Source organism: Rutidosis leptorrhynchoides, chromosome 4, assembly GCF_046630445.1.
Source record: "Rutidosis leptorrhynchoides isolate AG116_Rl617_1_P2 chromosome 4, CSIRO_AGI_Rlap_v1, whole genome shotgun sequence".
NCBI lineage: Eukaryota > Viridiplantae > Streptophyta > Magnoliopsida > Asterales > Asteraceae > Rutidosis > Rutidosis leptorrhynchoides.
Genome location: NC_092336.1, coordinates 421,248,285 through 421,266,704, shown reverse-complemented (window position 1 = coordinate 421,266,704; position 18,420 = coordinate 421,248,285).

Genomic DNA, 18,420 nt, shown 5'->3' with positions numbered 1-18,420 from the left:
TAGTATCAGCTAGTCCAATTGCCACAGTACCTTCACCAGCTGCCTCAAATAAGGGCTCTTTCCTTAGGGGCTGGTTGTCCCTAAGTGCAGATTTTACCCTTTGTTTATTGATTGGCTTGGGTTTAGCTGGTGGTTCTTGTGTTGATACTGGTTCTTGTGGAGGCAGATAGGGAGTGATTGCTAGATACTCCCCCTCAGCTGATTCATCATCATCAAGGCTGATGATATCTACTGGTTGTGATTGTGCAGCTGGCTGAGCAGTAGATGCAGGTCGAGAAGATTGGCTGGTTTCCAATATAGCATCCAGCCATTTCATACACACATCTGTTCTTTCTCCTCCTGATCTATTTGAATCTAAATATCTTTGCATTTCTTCTGGTGTCATCTTTTTTATTCTTTCTGCTCGCTCATCATACAGCTTGGCTTTCTTTTTGTCATACTTCACCATGAACTTAGCATGTCTTTTTAATTCAGCCCTCTTATGTTCATCTATGCTGAGTAGTTCATCATGAATTTCACGCTTATCGGGAGTGAGGGTTCTTCTATGCACAATTCTATGTCTTTTTCGAGCAGCATAGGCCACAAATCTAGCGTTGAAAGCATCATTTAAATCCTGCTGCCTCTTCTGATGCCTCTCCATTTTTCTTTTTATTTTTCGGTCAATTGTTTGAGAGACATCAAAAGATTCAGCGACAGCCAGTTCAGACACATAACTAGGCTTACTGTCAGAACTAATATCATCCACAGATGTGGGAGGCATACTGGGTTGAGATTCACCAGCAGCCTTAACACCTACTTCAGTATGAGTGTTGCTGGGCTTAGGGCCAGTACCTTGATCAACACCATCACCACCATCATCATCCCTTCTTTGCTGTTTTGGGGCTTTCTCATGCTCATGCTTCCCCTTAGATTGTTTTCTCTTTTTATGCTTCTTAGCTTTCTTCTCCCCCTTTTTGTCATCAGCATGGGTAGAAATAGCAGCTAGGGAAACACGTGCATCGAGATCACTATCTGACTCTAGAACAGAAAAGGTAAAGTTGTTCCAGTCAGCATCAGCAGGAGAGAGATGTGCACCAGGATCCACACCATATGGTCTGAGGCATAGGTTTGAAGATCGAACTTCATTCCTAGCAACACCCATGGCCATTTGATTTACGCTGGCTCTTACATCAGCTTGAATAGCAGCCATGCGTTGCATTACCTTCACCATTTGAACATAAGTAGAGGCCGGAATCATTGTAGCCATCTGCTGTTCTTGTGACTCCAACCTCTCTGTCAATACCCTATTCTCTTCATTTAGGAAAAGATTCCTTCGATTAGCAATATCAAGTTCAGCTTGAAGACGGGTAATATGATCAGCATATTCATTATGAGAGATGATTTGCTTCTTAAGATTCTCCTCTGCTTCATGGTGTTGGACAATGGCATCCACTGCTAGATCTGCAAAGGCACATACTTGTTTGAGCTGAGCTTCAATAGTAAACGTTGTAATGCACCCAGCTCTGAATAGCTTCAGCCATGCAGTCAGTAAGAGTGTCGTGGATGTTTTTCTGGATATCTGGTGTGATTCTGGAAACTGTACGATAAACAGCCAGAGTAGATACCTCAGCCACCTCAGAGGGAATAGATCCACTGGTTGAGGGTCGATCAGTAGCAGCTACTAGTACCTCCGTGGGGTAGTGGAGGTGGAAGGTCAGAATCTGACTCATCACCATGATCACCATCATTTTTACCTTCACCCGAAGATTTAGAACCACCAGTATCCTTTGCAGTATTATCTTTATCATCAACATCACTGAGATCTACTGGTTTGTCCCTGGATCCAGTCACACTATCATGAATGACTGGCTCTTCCTTACCAGTACCTTTATCAGCATCATCATCATATGAAGATGATGAGGAAGAAGCTGATGAATCAGAAGGTACTGGCGAATCAGGAATGTTTTGCATTACACACTTACTAGTAGCAGGATCAATGATGAATTGAGAGGCCTCCATGTACCAAGCCATGGAGAAGCAATAGGAGCCATACCAAAGTAATGGAAGTATGGCTGCTCATTAATTTGCTGTATAGTGGCCAGCCTCTCATATACCTCTTCAAGGGCTGGTTGATCAAGCTGAGATAGTAGTTAAGTCAGCTCCTCTTGGGGTAACTTATTGGCTGAAACTAACGCACTTTGAGGATCAATAGTCAGCTGATCCACCAGCAAGGCAATTTTGGGAGTGATAGAGGCTCCCCTGTAAATGAAGTTGGGCACAACTTCATCTAGATGTGGTACTTGGCACACATACTTGGGCTTTTCTCCAGAAACAGAAGCCGAAGTAGTGTCAGTAGTAGCTGTAGTAGAGGTACCAGCATCCATAGTGGGTTCTGTAGAACTAGTAGCAGCAGTAGGTGACTGTGCAGTAGGTGAAGAAGCAGTATCTGCGGCACCTTTAAAGAAAGTATCCGATGTTGACTCAGAAATCTGTAGATTACCAGCAGGATCCACAGTAATAAATTATCTCGATTGAAGATCAGCAACATCCGAAATACCAACAGAACCAGTGACATGTGCAGAATAGGCAGTATTTGCAGCAAGAAGCTTATCAGTAAGCACCACGTTATCCTGGTCACCACCTGTAGTGATTTTCTCAAGAACCTCCTTAACAATATTATCAATAACTTTTTCAAGAACAGGAGGAGGTTCTGTTATCATCTCATCAACCACCTCAGAATCAGTAGTTGAAGTAGCAATACTGGGAATAGGAAGGGGAATAGCAGTAACAATATCATCAGAAACCATCTCCTCATGACCAGTAGGAACAATTGAACCAGCATCAACGTGATCCCCAGTATCACCAGCAGCAGTAGAAGTAACAGCACTAGTATCAGCACCATAAGTAGGCAAATCAGGAGCACCATAACCAGTAGCAGAAGCAGAGAGCTCATCAGTAGTAACAATAACATGCTTTTCTTGCTCCCCTTCCTCCTGTTCATCTACCCTGCTAAGAACTGAAATAAAAGAACATTTTATGTTAACAACTGTAGAACCAAATATATCTGACTCAATAATTGCATCTTTTGTTAGTCTCTTGGGATAGACTGGTGATTTAGTCAGCTGTCTGTAAGTGCAGCTGTGACTCTGCTGACTCATTGGCAACACATGTTGACCCAGATTGTATAAGAGTTCTGACTGGTAATGATGTAGGAGTGTGACTCTTATCATGATCCAAGTAACCATTAGGTTGTGCAGTAGCCTGAGCTAGTTCAACACGATGAGGAGCCAGCTCAATTCTGCTTTGGGGGTCAGTTATGTTCTCTGCTGGTTATACTGTCAGCGAAGGATATTTCTTGAAGTATAATTTTAAAAAATGTGAAAGTGTCTGGTTAGAAGAGTATGGGTTGCTACTCTTCTTAACACTAGTTTTAAAACCAGTCAGCTTGGGAGCCAAGGTTGTACCTTTAACTCCACTTTCATTTTTCAAGTCAGCAGTTAAGATAGTTTTAATTAAGGTAGAGATTTCTGATGTTTGGTCTAGAGACGCACCAGGTTCCATAGCAGCATTCTTTTCAGAAGCAGTAGTTGAGACTGGGGCAATCTCCACTGTGGCATGCTTGGAGCCAGCTTTCGACTGTTTGGATTTGCCTGTTACCAAGAAATAGATGAGCATCGGATTCCAACACTAGAAGTGGGTAGTCAGTATATAAGACTAGGGCTATTCTTTATTATCAGAGAGCACTAGATTCTAATACAACTACTGCTTTACCAGTATCTGAGACGGTGGCTGTTCTATTTGAGGTAGCTGGCTTCTTCCGTTTAGCAGCTGGCTTACGCTGAGGTCCCTCCCCTTTAGCTGGTGTAATACCAGAGGCAGTTGATTGGTGAACTCCACCCCGAGCAGCAAGATACTCGAGCATTCCTGGTGTGAAACCAGTATATGGAGCAGCTGGTGCTTCTTTCATCATTTCCCCTTGTTTCATTGGAAGGTCAAACAATTCGTCAGTAATCTGCTGGTAAGCATCACCCAACTCGTTTTCAAACACAAGGCTTAAAAACCTTGGATAGGGGATTAAATGTGTTCTTTTGGGTGCAAGCACCATTTCCCTTAACTCGAAGAAGATTTCAGCAGCATAATCAATTTTACGGTTGAACAGCAACCCATGACCAATCTTAAGCTCAAAATCTGAGCACTGATTGAAACTACCAGACTTCTAGCTGATGCACTGTGTCAGCAATCCAAAGAAATAGTACCAAAGTGGTGGCATATGCTTCCTCAAGGGCCTATGAGCTACTGGACCATTAAATCTAATAATTTTGAGCACCTGCTTCCTAAATTCATCACTTGTTGGTGAATTAACAAATGGTTCACCTGGCAGTTGAAGGGCATGTCGAATGGCATCAACGGTGATTGAACAATTTAAGGTTTCATTAACCATTCCATGAATACATGGAGCATTCTATTGAGTGGTGGCTACGGTGGTAGTGAACCATAATTTGGCTAAGTAGGCTGGATAAAGGCGAGAAGGAACACCGGTGATTGCTCGAACAAGTGGTGATTTCCTTATGTAATCGATTAGAGTATCGTAGCCCATGTTGGCTTTAGACTTTGGGATTGAAAGAGCATGAGTAGCATTGCCTTTGAATAGGCGAATGAGTGCATGATCTGGTGCATTAGCAGCCTTGACAAGGCTTGGATGAAGATTGAACAGTGGTGCCTGTGCAATCGGTTCCTCCGGTGCCGGTGGAGGTCGTTGTTCTGGTTGTTGTTGTTCCTCCGGTTGTTGTTTCTGTTGTTGTTGTTCCTCAGGTTGTTGTTGCTGTTGTTGTTGTTCCTCAGGTTGGTGTTCGATGGGTGGTGATTGTTGTTGGTCTGCCATTGATGGATTGTAAAGATGAATGTTTGAAGATATGAAAATTTGGGGATTTTGAGAGAAGAGTGTGTTTTTGAAAGTTGAATAACCGAAGGTTATTATGAAAAATGGACCGCCTTATTTAACCTTTCGGATTGGTGGAAAAGGTGCAGGAGAGAGAAAAATGGCAACTGTCATCTGCAGGCGCGTAGGCAGATGTGACAGACTGGCATGTTTTCGAGGGGACACAGATTGTTGACATGACGTATAATCGGCTTGAACACTCATACCTCCCATTAAGCATTAAATGCAGCATGTTTTAATTCAAAATGAAGTTAAAGACCACAAAATAATGTTTGTATTAAATACAAAAATTCTTTGTTACATTTAATATGTCATGAATTTAATTTAAATCATTGGGAGTATATGAGTTTCAGTTTTAAGGTATCATTTAATGTTGTGAGTTATTTATTATTTCATTTTAGACATTGAATAACCATGATATAAAAGACCTTGTTGTGCTGATTGTTTCTCATGTAGGCAGTAAGTAAAGAATTTGTGACTTACTGATTTGCCCTACATGTTGTAGAACCAACACACCAACAAAATTGTCTTTTATTTTAGATTTCAAGCATACCCATATCAGAGATGAGATAGTTAAAACGTTTCTTATCTAAGGGCTTTGTGAATAGATCTGCTAACTGCTGGTCTGTTGAAATAAAATGTAGCTCCACATCTCCTTTTTGAACATGATCCCTTATGAAGTGATAACAAACGTCAATGTGCTTTGTCCTTGAATGCATTACAGGATTGTTGGTAATAGCAATTGCACTGGTGTTGTCACAGTATGTGAATACCATAGTCCTTCAGCTGGCTTTGCATCCATAGTACTTGAGCAGTACAACTACCAGCAGAAACATATTCTGCCTCAGTAGTAGATGTGGACACATTATTTTACTTTTTGCTCGTCCAGCTGACTAACCTCCCACCCAATAACTGGCAACCACCAGTAGTACTTTTCCTGTCTATTTTACACCCTGCAAAATCAGCATTTGAATACCCAATTAGCTCAAAATCCTGGTCTTTGGGATACCAAAGACCACGTTTAGCAGTACCTTTCAGATACCTAAATATCCTTTTTACTACTAGCAAATGTGACTCTTTAGGATTAGCTTGATATCTGGCACAGAGACAAGTGGCAAACTTAATATATGGTCTGCTGGCTGTGAAATAAAGTAGGGACCCAATCATACCTCTATATTCAGTGATATTGACTGGTTCACCATTGGGATCAGCATCAATTTTGATAGATGCTGCCATTGGAGTCCCTATATCTTTTAAACAGGTCAGACCAAATTTCTTTAACATATCTTTGATATATTTATCTTGACCTATAAAAATTCCATCATCAAGTTGTTTAATTTGCAATCCTAAAAAGTATTGCAAATCTCTTTGTAAGCTCATTTCATATGTCTTTGACATAAGTTTTGAAAAGTCTTGACAATGTTTTTCATTTTTAGATCCATAAATAATATCATCCACGTATATCTGTACCAGAAAGAGATCACCATCTATCTCCTTTGAGAATATAGTGGTATCAATTGTTCCAACTTTAAAACCTATACCAGTGAGATACACATGAAGTGTCTCATACCATGCTCTTGGTGCCTGTTTTAGGCCATATAGAGCTTTGTCTAACTTGTAGACATGGTCTGGATATTTACTGCTTACAAAACCAGGAGGTTGTTTGACATAGACTTCTTCTTGCAGCTTCCCATTTAGAAATGCAGACTTAACATCCATCTGGAATACCCTAAAGTTCATATTAGCAGCATATGCCAAGAACAATCTAATAGCTTCCATCCTAACCACTGGTGCATATGTCTCTCCATAATCCAATCCTTCTTCCTGTTTGAAACCTTGAGCTACCAATCTAGCTTTGTTTCTGATCACAATCCCATCTTCATCCATCTTATTCTTGAAAACCCACTTGGTACCAATGATCTTCTTAGCTTCATCATCAGGTTTAGGTACCAATGTCCAAACCTTATTCGTATCAAACTGGGAGATCTCTTCTTGCATAGCTCCTGCCCAGCTTGGATCTGTGATTGCTTCTTCAGGACATGTAGGTTCAATGGTAAATACAAAGTTTACATGCATACAAAAATTGCTAGTTGCATGTCTTCTTATTTTAACACCACTAGCTAGATTACCAATAACTTGTTCAATTGGATGCTCCTTTCTCCATCTAGTGTTATGAACCGGTGAGCTTGTTGTGAAACACACATCATCTTGATCATCAGCTGGTTCAGAGGTATGAGCAGCAGTAGGAGACAACTGTTCATTATGAGTGTAACCAGTACCAGCTTGTGATCCTTTAGAACCAGTAGACCTATACTCAAGTTGTAAAACTTCAGTAGAGCCAGTAGGTCCACTTGGTTTAGACACAGATGAAACAGAGTGTTTCATCTCATCATCAGAGAACCCAGCAACATGGATTGGTGCTAGATTTGCTTTCTTTTATTGAAAACTCTATATGCTTTTGACATGTTGGAATATCCAAGAAATATACCTTCATCAGCCTTGGCATCAAACTTGCCTAGCTGATCCATATTGTTTAGAATGAAACAGGGAGTGCCAAATACATGAAGAAATGAAATTGAGGGTCTTCTGCCTTTGAGAACTTCATAAGCAGTTTTCTGATGTCTTTTCACTATTAAAGATCTATTCTGGGTAAAACAAGCAGTGTTCACAGCTTCTGCCCAGTATGAAATTTTCATCACAGACTCAGCTAATATATATCTTGCTGCTTCAATGAGAGTTCTGTTTCTTCTTTCTGCAACACCATTCTGTTGAGGTGTTCTCACAGCAGAAAAGTTCTGGGAAATACCTTTGTCAGCACAAAATTCTTCCAGTATAACATTTCTGAATTCTGTACCATGATCACTTCTAAGTTGCTTCACCAGTTGCCCATTCAGTAATTCCATTCTTTTGATAAAATTGATAATTTCATCAGCAGCTTCACTCTTTTGCTTCAAAAAAAATATCCAAGTGTATCTGGAATATTCATCAACAATCACCAGTGTATACCTCTTCCCACTACAGCTGGCTATATTAACAGGACCAAAAAGATCTATATGAAGTAGGTGAAATGGTTTCTCAATAGATGAAATCTGCTTTGACTTGAATGAGGCATGGTGATGCTTCCCTTTTTCACATCCAGGACACAATTTGTCCTTCACATAAGACATTATGGGTAGCCCAGACACCAAACTTTTACTAGATAATTTGTGAATATCTTTAAAGTTGAGATGTGAGAGTCTCTTGTGCCATAACAACTTAAGGTTGTATGCTGCCTTTGAATAAAAACAAGTATCAGTTGTTGTGACTGCTGTGTTCATGTCAATTTGATACATGTTCTCATGTTTTTTAGCTGTCAGTAGTGGCTTCCCTGTCTTATCAAAAATAGTGCTAATTTTCCTTCTAAATTGGACTATCTTACTTTTGCTTGTCAGTTGGCTTATGCTGAGTAAATTATGTTTAAGGCCAACGACATATGCTACATTTGAAAATGTAACATTCCCATTTGTTAAAGTACCAAAACCCTTTGTGGAACCCAACGAATTATCTCCATATGACACAACTGGACCATCCTTTTCTTGATAGTCCATTAGAAGGGACTTACATCCGGTCATATGTCTCGAACATCCACTATCGAGATACCAGATTTGCTAGTTTTGAATGCCATGCACAGTAGCTAAGAGATTAGTTCTTTTTGGGAACCCATCCAAGGATGGGTTCTGGAAGGTTCATCTTTGATGATCTCTTCCTATCTGCTGGTTTGCTTGAAGAGGCAGCAGCAGATGGGGTTAGGGTTTGAGTACGCTGGTTGGCTAAGTGAAACTTGCTGCCACACTTATAGCATTTTCTCACTTTTAGTATTGGTGACTGGTCATACACTGAGTAAATGGGGGTAGTAAGATCGGGTCTGCTTTCAAATATGGCAGCTATGAGCTGGTCAAGCTTGACAGTCATTATCTCAGTGATAGATGACCCAGCACATGATTCCACAATTTGGTCCACTTTAGCTTTTCCCTTAATAGCAGCTTTCTTCTTAGGACCAGTACCATAATCATGATATACTGCTTTGTCTTTTTTATTCGACGAGCCAGTGTGGGAAGTTACTGACCCGTCAGCTGATACCGGTCGACTAGTATGAATCTTGATTGCTGCATTTAACTTACCATTATTGCGTTTTGCTGGCTTGTCTGCAGCTACTGGTTGACCAATATAATTTTCATCAGCTGGCTTAGCATTGGTGGAGTTTGAACACGAAGGGGAATCAATTGATTTCAACTTTCTTCGATTGTTTTCATTGATTTCCCTTTTAATGCGTCTTTCTTTTGGAGTCATATAGTAAATGCTTGAGGGATCAGTAGTTTCATCAATTGAAGTACTGGTTTCCTTGGCTTTTACTTCACTCTCCATGATTTCTTTTATGAACGGTGGTGGAGTCTCTGTTGGTCTGACAAACTTATTTGTTAAGACTTTTTTACCCTTAACTATCTTAGCAAAAGTATTTGGCAAGACAACTTCAAGATCCGTTTCAAGAATGGGGTCCATAAAAGTAACTTTTGCAAGAGCAGCAGCAGCAGCAGCATAGTCACAAGCAAAGAAGGCTTCAACTTGGGCAGGCACATGCTCATTTACACATTTAGCTGTGCGTTGAGCGGATGTACACCATGAAGCAACAACCTTTTTGAGGTCGTTTAGCTGGTTCTTAACATCTGTTGCCTCAACGTGAAGGGACTTTAGAGCAAAATTTTATTTTTCAAGTTTTGAAATTTCACCCTTAAAGATTTTAATTTCATCAGTTTTGCTTTTAAGTTTTTCATTTAAAGATTTGTTATCATTTTTCAAAACTTCTTCACGTTTACTGCCTCTACATAGATCAACTCTTAGGTAGTCAAACATTTCAGCTTTTTCATCATCAGTATAAGTTCAAAAATTATCAACCTTATACAGCATTTCAGTTTTCCATTGAGGTTAATCCTTTTTCAGGTCAGCTTCCCTCATATCAGACACAAATGTACTACCATTATTATCCTCTTCAGACTCCTCGACCTCCTTGGCCATCAAACACAGCTTTTTACCAGAAGCATAACCAGCATCATCATCATCAGTATCACTGTCAGAGGATGAAGAAGAGATGGTTTCATCCCAGTCATGATGCTCAGCAACTAGAACGTTTTCTGACTTCTTTCCCTTCTTATCAGTCTTTGCACTCTCCTTCATCTGAGCCTTCATAGCTTTGTACTTGTCCTTGTACTTATCAGCTTTTGAGAAGGAGTTATCATTTGATATTGAAGGTTTCCTGGACATGCATTCAGCAGTAAAATGTCCAACCTTCCCACAATTGTAACACTCAGATTTAGGATCTTTGACTGATTTATAACTATACCTAGCCCTCGGCTTCTTACTCCCTTTGTATGACTTGCTGGATCTATTACGATTGAACCTTTTGAACTGCCTAGCCAGCAAAGTCATACCTTCAGCAAACCCTTCTGTAACAACCCAAACCGTAACCGACCAAACACGACGAAATTTCAAACAAAAAAAAAAATTCTTGTGCAGGCCATCTGCGCGGCGCGCCAGATGGCCGCGCGGCGCGCCAAATCACTTGGACAGCCCGCTGTCCCCGGAAGTCTATTTAACGAAAATGTTTGACTAGTTCCCGACATTTTTAGCCAAAACGCTTTTAACCATACATTCATATATGTAAAACTAGCACATAACTAAGGTTTGAGCGAGTTTTACAAAGTGGGGCCCACACGTGCCCAAAACGCCACTAAGTTTAAAATACAATGTTTAATACAAATTAGAGTTTCGACCACAAAAGGTTTAATTGCCAAACGACACACGAGCATGGTGTTTGGGGTTAAACTACCCAAGTCTCGGTCAAACTCCAAGCCATAACCCAAAAGTGCTTCCTAATCATCGAAGCGGGAAACTCAATCCATGGTAATGCCCTTACCCTTATCCATACACGAACCTATAAAAAGGTAAACAACGAGAGGGTAAGCAAAGCTTAGTGAGCACAATAATTATACATATACATATATAATCTACCTACTTGCATCACTTACACAACATCATACGCGGGATCAACAATTCGACAATCATGCAACAATAATATGCATATACCAATAACCGCAATTCCACAAGTAGCTAATAATACAATAGCATACGATTCATAATTAAATACTTTCAATACATAATTCACGCAACCTTGGTTAACCAATTCGAACAAGGGAAACGGTGCTTAAGAGCCCGTTGGAGTTCATAACATCCGTTAGTGCTACTTAACCAACGCGTAGTCACTAATCCCCCGGGTGATGTCTTAAACAACGCGACTCACTCACCCTTTCCAATGTGGCGTCTTAAACAACGCGACGATTCCACATGCCATTCGATACGATGGGTGGTGTCTTAAACAACGCGACATTCACCCCAATACGTTGTGGTGTCTTAAACAACGCGACATCCACTTCTATACCATGTGGTGTCTTAACAACGCGACAATGCCACATTCATGCAACACAAATAAATACATTATATACACATACGCATAATTATTCCACTCACCTTATGCCTTCGGTGATTATTAAACCAAGCTTGAGTTCCGAGGTAACGTACCTATTTTCACAAGCATATAATCAATCAATCGACTTGGCCTAAACTCATAACACACATCATCCTAGGTCATCTTGACCCATTTTGACACTTAACCCTAATTTGGGTCATTCTCACCAAAAACCCTAACTCTTGGCACTCGAGGCCTTCATACACTTTAAATCACTAGATTTTAACACAAAACACTAACGTTAACCAATCTTGGTCCATTTTGACCCGTTTGACTCAATAAAAGTCAATACACCCATTTTGGGTCATTTATACCCAAATCACACCCATTTACACTTCCCTAAGGTGTTCTAGCAAATTATTAGCCAATTAGGGTTTCATAACAACAATTAATACCTTTAAAACCCTAGCTTACACATAATTGAGTCTACATGACCCAAATTACCCAAGAACACCCAATTTACCTACAAATGGGTCTTAGTGTTCATCTTCAACACAAACCCTAACCCATACACGAAAACAAAACAAGAATTGAAAGTTAAGGCATACCACAACTATCAAAATGTAGCAAATGACGAGATGAACAACTTTAGAACTTGGACTTTAGCAAGAAACCCTCTTCTTCCTCTTCAAAGTGAGCTTTCCCTCTCTAAAACTCACTCTCTCACTAAAATAAATTGGGAGGTGATAAGGTTGGTGAACAAGGGAGTAAATGAGCTCCCAAACTACTGAACCAAGCATTAAACTCGGCCTTGATGTGAATTTACCACAATACCCCCAAAATATCTAATTTAAAAAGAGAAAGGGATCTGTCACAGACAGTTGGCGCGGCGCGCCACAAGGCCGCGCGGCGCGCAACCCTGCCAGTTCAGCTCCTTTTGTATTTTAAATACGCGCAACAGAACCCCGTTTCAAGTACCGTACATTACACTTATATACACTTATGTACACTATAAATAATCGGGTCTTACAACTCTTCCCCACTTATTCGGATTGCGACCTCACAATCCATGCCGCATGACAAGCGGGAAGATAAACCAACACAAACTCTTCAGGTTCCCAAGTGAACTCGGAACCCTTATTCCGCCGCCATTGAACTTTAAAAGTCCTAACCTCCTTATGCCTCAACCTCTTGACCTTTTCATCAAGTATTGCAATTGGCTCTTCAACATACTCCAACTTATTGTTTAGCTCAATTTCATCTAAAGGCATCCATGAAGAATCATCCGCAAGGCACTTACGGAGGTGAGAAACATGAAACGTGTTATGGATCCCCGCAAGCTCTTCGGGCAATTCCAATCGATATGCAACTTCACCAACACGAGCTAAGACTTTAAACGGTCCAATAAACCGAGGGCCTAACTTTCCCCGTTTTCGAAATCGAATAATACCCTTCCATGGCGAAACCTTAAGCATAACCATGTCGCCCTCTTGGAATTCGATCGTTCGTCTACGTTTATCGGCATACGACTTTTGCCTATCTTGAGCCTTTTTCAAGTGTTCGCGAATAATATCAATCTTGTTATTCGTCTCTAAAACCAAATCGGTACTTCCGATTTCTCTTTGACCCACTTCTCCCCAACAAATGGGAGTTCGACACCTTCGGCCATAAAGCATCTCGTAAGGTGGCATCCCGATACTAGTATGAAAACTATTATTGTACGAAAATTCCACCAAAGGTAGATGCTCATCCCAACTACCACCGAAATCGATAATGCACGCCCGTAACATATCTTCCAAAGTTTGGTTCGTACGTTCGGTTTGACCGTCCGTTTGAGGATGATACGCCGTGCTCAACTTTAATTGTGTACCCATATCTTCGTGAAACTTTTCCCAAAATCGAGATGTAAAACGGGTATCTCGATCCGAAATAATAGATATAGGAACGCCATGTCGCGAGACCACTTCCTTGATAAACAACTTAGCCAAGGCCTCCGACGATATTGCTTCTTTAATAGGAAGAAACAAAGCGCTTTTCGTCAACCGGTCCACGATCACCCAAATCGAATCATATTGAGTTCTCGCCGTCTTAGGTAATTTAGTGATGAAATCCATGGTAATGTGCTCCCATTTCCATTTCGGGATCTCTAACGGTTGCAACTTACCATACGGCTTTTGATGTTCGGCTTTAACTTGCAAACAAGTAACACATCGTTCAACGTATTTTACAACATCGCGTTTCATGCCCGACCACCAATAATCTTTCTTCAAGTCATGATACATTTTCGTCGCGCCCGGATGAATGGAATATTTCGACTTATGTGCTTCATCGAGTAGCACCCGTCGGTAATCACCCGTCTTAGGCACCCACACCCTTCCTTGAAAGGACAACAAACCCCGCGGACCCATAGTAATAAACTCCGATTGGCCCACAATTCGTTCCGTGTGCTTATCGTGAACATAAGCCTCTATTTGGTCTTCAACCATCTTTTCAAGAAAGTCGTTAGTGATAATCAAACGTAACGATGTTATACGTATCGCCGGATGTTGAGTCTTTCGACTTAACGCATCCGCGACCACATTCGCCTTACCCGGATGGTAAAGTATCTCACAATCATAATCTTTCACCACATCCATCCATCTACGTTGACGATAATTCAAATCCCTTTGAGTAAAAAGGTGTTTCAAATTCTTATGATCCGAATATATCGTACACTTGACACCATACAAGTAGTGGCGCCAAATTTTCAACGCATGCACAACCGCCGCCATTTCAAGATCATGAGTCGGGTACCTCGTTTCGTGTTCCTTTAATTGTCGAGAGGCATAAGCAATGACTTTACCCCTTTGCATAAGAACGCACCCGAGCCCATTTAAGGAAGCATCACAATAAACCACCATGTCTTCGACGCCTTCCGGTAACACTAACACCGGAGCTTGACACAACTTCTCTTTCAATAATTGAAAAGCAATTTCTTGCTCGTTTTCCCAATTGAACTTAGCACTCTTCCTCGTCAACTTTGTTAATGGAGAAGCAATCTTAGAAAAGTCTTGGATAAACCGACGATAATAACCGGCCAATCCGAGAAAACTTCGGATCTCCGTGGGCGTAGTCGGTCGTCCCCAACTCTTCACCGTCTCAATCTTCCCCGGATCCACTTGGATACCGCTTTCGTTCACAATGTGACCAAGGAATTGAACCTCCCTTAGCCAAAATTCACATTTAGAGAACTTTGCATACAACTTCTCTTTTCTTAGCGTCTTCAAAACTTCACGTAAGTGACGTTCATGTTCGTGCATACTTTTCGAGTAGACTAGTATGTCGTCAATGAATACAATAACCGACTTGTCCAACATAGGTTGGCACACCCGGTTCATAAGATCCATGAATGCCGCCGGTGCATTCGTAAGACCAAAGGGCATCACTACAAATTCATAATGCCCGTAACGCGTTCGGAAAGCCGTTTTCTCAATATCTTCCTCACGGACCCGCATTTGGTGATAGCCGGACCGTAGGTCGATCTTAGAGAAATACGTTGCGCCTTGAAGTTGATCAAACAAATCGTCGATCCTAGGTAGTGGATAACGATTCTTGATCGTCACTTTATTCAACTCACGGTAATCAATGCACATACGCATACTACCGTCTTTCTTCTTCACAAATAAGACCGGAGCGCCCCATGGCGAAGCACTCGGTCGGATAAAACCCTTCTCGAGCAATTCTTGAATTTGATTCAATAACTCTTGCATCTCCGTTGGTGCTAAACGATAAGGAGTTTTAGCAATGGGGGTAGCCCCCGGAACCAACTCGATGCGAAATTCGACTTGTCTTTCCGCCGGAACACCCGGTAACTCATCCGGAAAGATATCTTCAAACTCATTAACTACCGGAATTTCACGAATAGGTGGTGGCTCATTACGAGTGTCGACAACATGAGCAAGGAAAGCCATACCACCGGTAATAACGTGACGTCGTGCCCGAGCAAAAGTGCATATCGGCACCGATCTCCTTCGTTTGTCACCATGAATAATCATCTCTCCCCCACTTGGGGTCTTTACACGAATAAACTTGTCGTGGCATGCAATATCGGCTCTATAACGATCGAGCCAATCCATACCAACGACAACATCAAAATCACCCAAAGTCATCGGAATAAGATCAATTTCGAAACTTTCGGCGCCAAACACAACATTGCAATTTTTACACACATCAACCACTAGCGCCGTCTTGCCATCCGCTATTTCAACTTCTACCGGACGACTCAACTTTACTAGCGGTTTATTTAACTTAGGCACAAATCTTGGAGATACGAAAGACAAATTAGCACCACTATCAAAAAGTATTCGAGCCGGATTAGAATTAACCATGAAAGTACCTGAAACGACTTCATTGGATTGTTTAGCTTCTTCATTAGACATCAAGTAGTTACGACCCCTAGCCGTACCCGCTGCCTTCTCTATCCGCTTAGCATTGTCATTACGCAACTCGGGACACTCGGGCCGTTTGTGCCCTTCTTTACCGCAATTGAAACAAGTAAACTTGGGCGTAGTAGAGGGATTGGTGCAATCACGGGCCATATGTCCCTTTCGCCCACAATTATGGCAAGTATAACGAAACTCTCCCGGCGCACTCTTCTTGACACTCCCGACACTCTCGGTTGCACCCTTCTTTGAAAAGTTTGACTTCTTGCTTGAAAAATTTGAATGACTAGAACCTTCAAACTTTCTCTTCCTCAACACAATCGCTTCAAACCCTTTCGCCATATTAAACAACTCATCGAAGCTCTTTACCACATTTACGCTAATCTTTTCTTGATAACTGTCATTCAAGGTTCGATAGAAATCTTCTTTCAACATTTTATCATTCCCGACATACTCCGGGCAAAATTGCGTCTTGGACAAGAACACGGATTTGAGAGTGTTCAAGTCCATCGACCCTTGCCTTAAGGTGCGTAACTCGTCCTTAAGCCTTGTAAGATCGGCCGAAGTTCGGTACTCATCGAAGAACTCCGCTTTAAATTCCTCCCAAGTGAAGTCCATACATTGTTCTTCACTATAGAGTTGGATCTTAGCATCCCACCACAATTTTGCGTCACCCCTTAACATACTACAACCATACCTAGTCTTCTTGTCGGGTGGACACTCACAAGTACGGAAGGCCCCCTCCATATCGGAGATGAATCGGGCACTCTTGAGTGGGTCCCGATCGCCCTCAAAAGTAGGAGGTTGAGCATCCCTAAAGTTCTTGAAGAAAAAGTCACGCCTTCCCCCATTTTCTTCTTGAAGAGCAATCTTAATTTGCTCCTTAACCAAAGTGACGACTTGTTCGTCAATCGTCTCGAGAAACATCTTCTTAACATCTTCGCGAAACTCCGCCTTTTGGCGTTGAAAGATGGCCTCAACCTTGGCCGTGAACTCGGGGTCCTCGCTCGTGCCCCCAATATCGGTGTCGTGTCCGTTTCTCATCTTCATTCTATAAAACGGAAAAGATTAAACAACGAAACTAAAGACATGACACATATATACATATACACCATACCACTCCATCTCGCTTGACAATCGTCGTACATCGCTTGCTTGACACGATTTGCACCCGTAGTAAGGGTAGCTAATCATTACTACGCGAGCTCGTCGCGTTAACTCGCTAGTACAACGTTCATTTCGCTCGATGATTGCTATACAACACAAACAATAACGCATGATTAGTTCATATAAACCTATGCGCTAACCAAGACCCGGTCCGACCCAAAGTCCTACAAGTCCGCACAATGCACACACAAAAGTCTAAGTCTAGGCGCCTATCTCAAGTCACCTAAATCCCTTAGACCATGCTCTGATACCACTTGTAACAACCCAAACCGTAACCGACCAAACACGACGAAATTTCAAACAAAAAAAAAAATTCTTGTGCAGGCCATCTGCGCGGCGCGCCAGATGGCCGCGCGGCGCGCCAAATCACTTGGACAGCCCGCTGTCCCCGGAAGTCTATTTAACGAAAATGTTTGACTAGTTCCCGACATTTTTAGCCAAAACGCTTTTAACCATACATTCATATATGTAAAACTAGCACATAACTAAGGTTTGAGCGAGTTTTACAAAGTGGGGCCCACACGTGCCCAAAACGCCACTAAGTTTAAAATACAATGTTTAATACAAATTAGAGTTTCGACCACAAAAGGTTTAATTGCCAAACGACACACGAGCATGGTGTTTGGGGTTAAACTACCCAAGTCTCGGTCAAACTCCAAGCCATAACCCAAAAGTGCTTCCTAATCATCGAAGCGGGAAACTCAATCCATGGTAATGCCCTTACCCTTATCCATACACGAACCTATAAAAAGGTAAACAACGAGAGGGTAAGCAAAGCTTAGTGAGCACAATAATTATACATATACATATATAATCTACCTACTTGCATCACTTACACAACATCATACGCGGGATCAACAATTCGACAATCATGCAACAATAATATGCATATACCAATAACCGCAATTCCACAAGTAGCTAATAATACAATAGCATACGATTCATAATTAAATACTTTCAATACATAATTCACGCAACCTTGGTTAACCAATTCGAACAAGGGAAACGGTGCTTAAGAGCCCGTTGGAGTTCATAACATCCGTTAGTGCTACTTAACCAACGCGTAGTCACTAATCCCCCGGGTGATGTCTTAAACAACGCGACTCACTCACCCTTTCCAATGTGGCGTCTTAAACAACGCGACGATTCCACATGCCATTCGATACGATGGGTGGTGTCTTAAACAACGCGACATTCACCCCAATACGTTGTGGTGTCTTAAACAACGCGACATCCACTTCTATACCATGTGGTGTCTTAACAACGCGACAATGCCACATTCATGCAACACAAATAAATACATTATATACACATACGCATAATTATTCCACTCACCTTATGCCTTCGGTGATTATTAAACCAAGCTTGAGTTCCGAGGTAACGTACCTATTTTCACAAGCATATAATCAATCAAT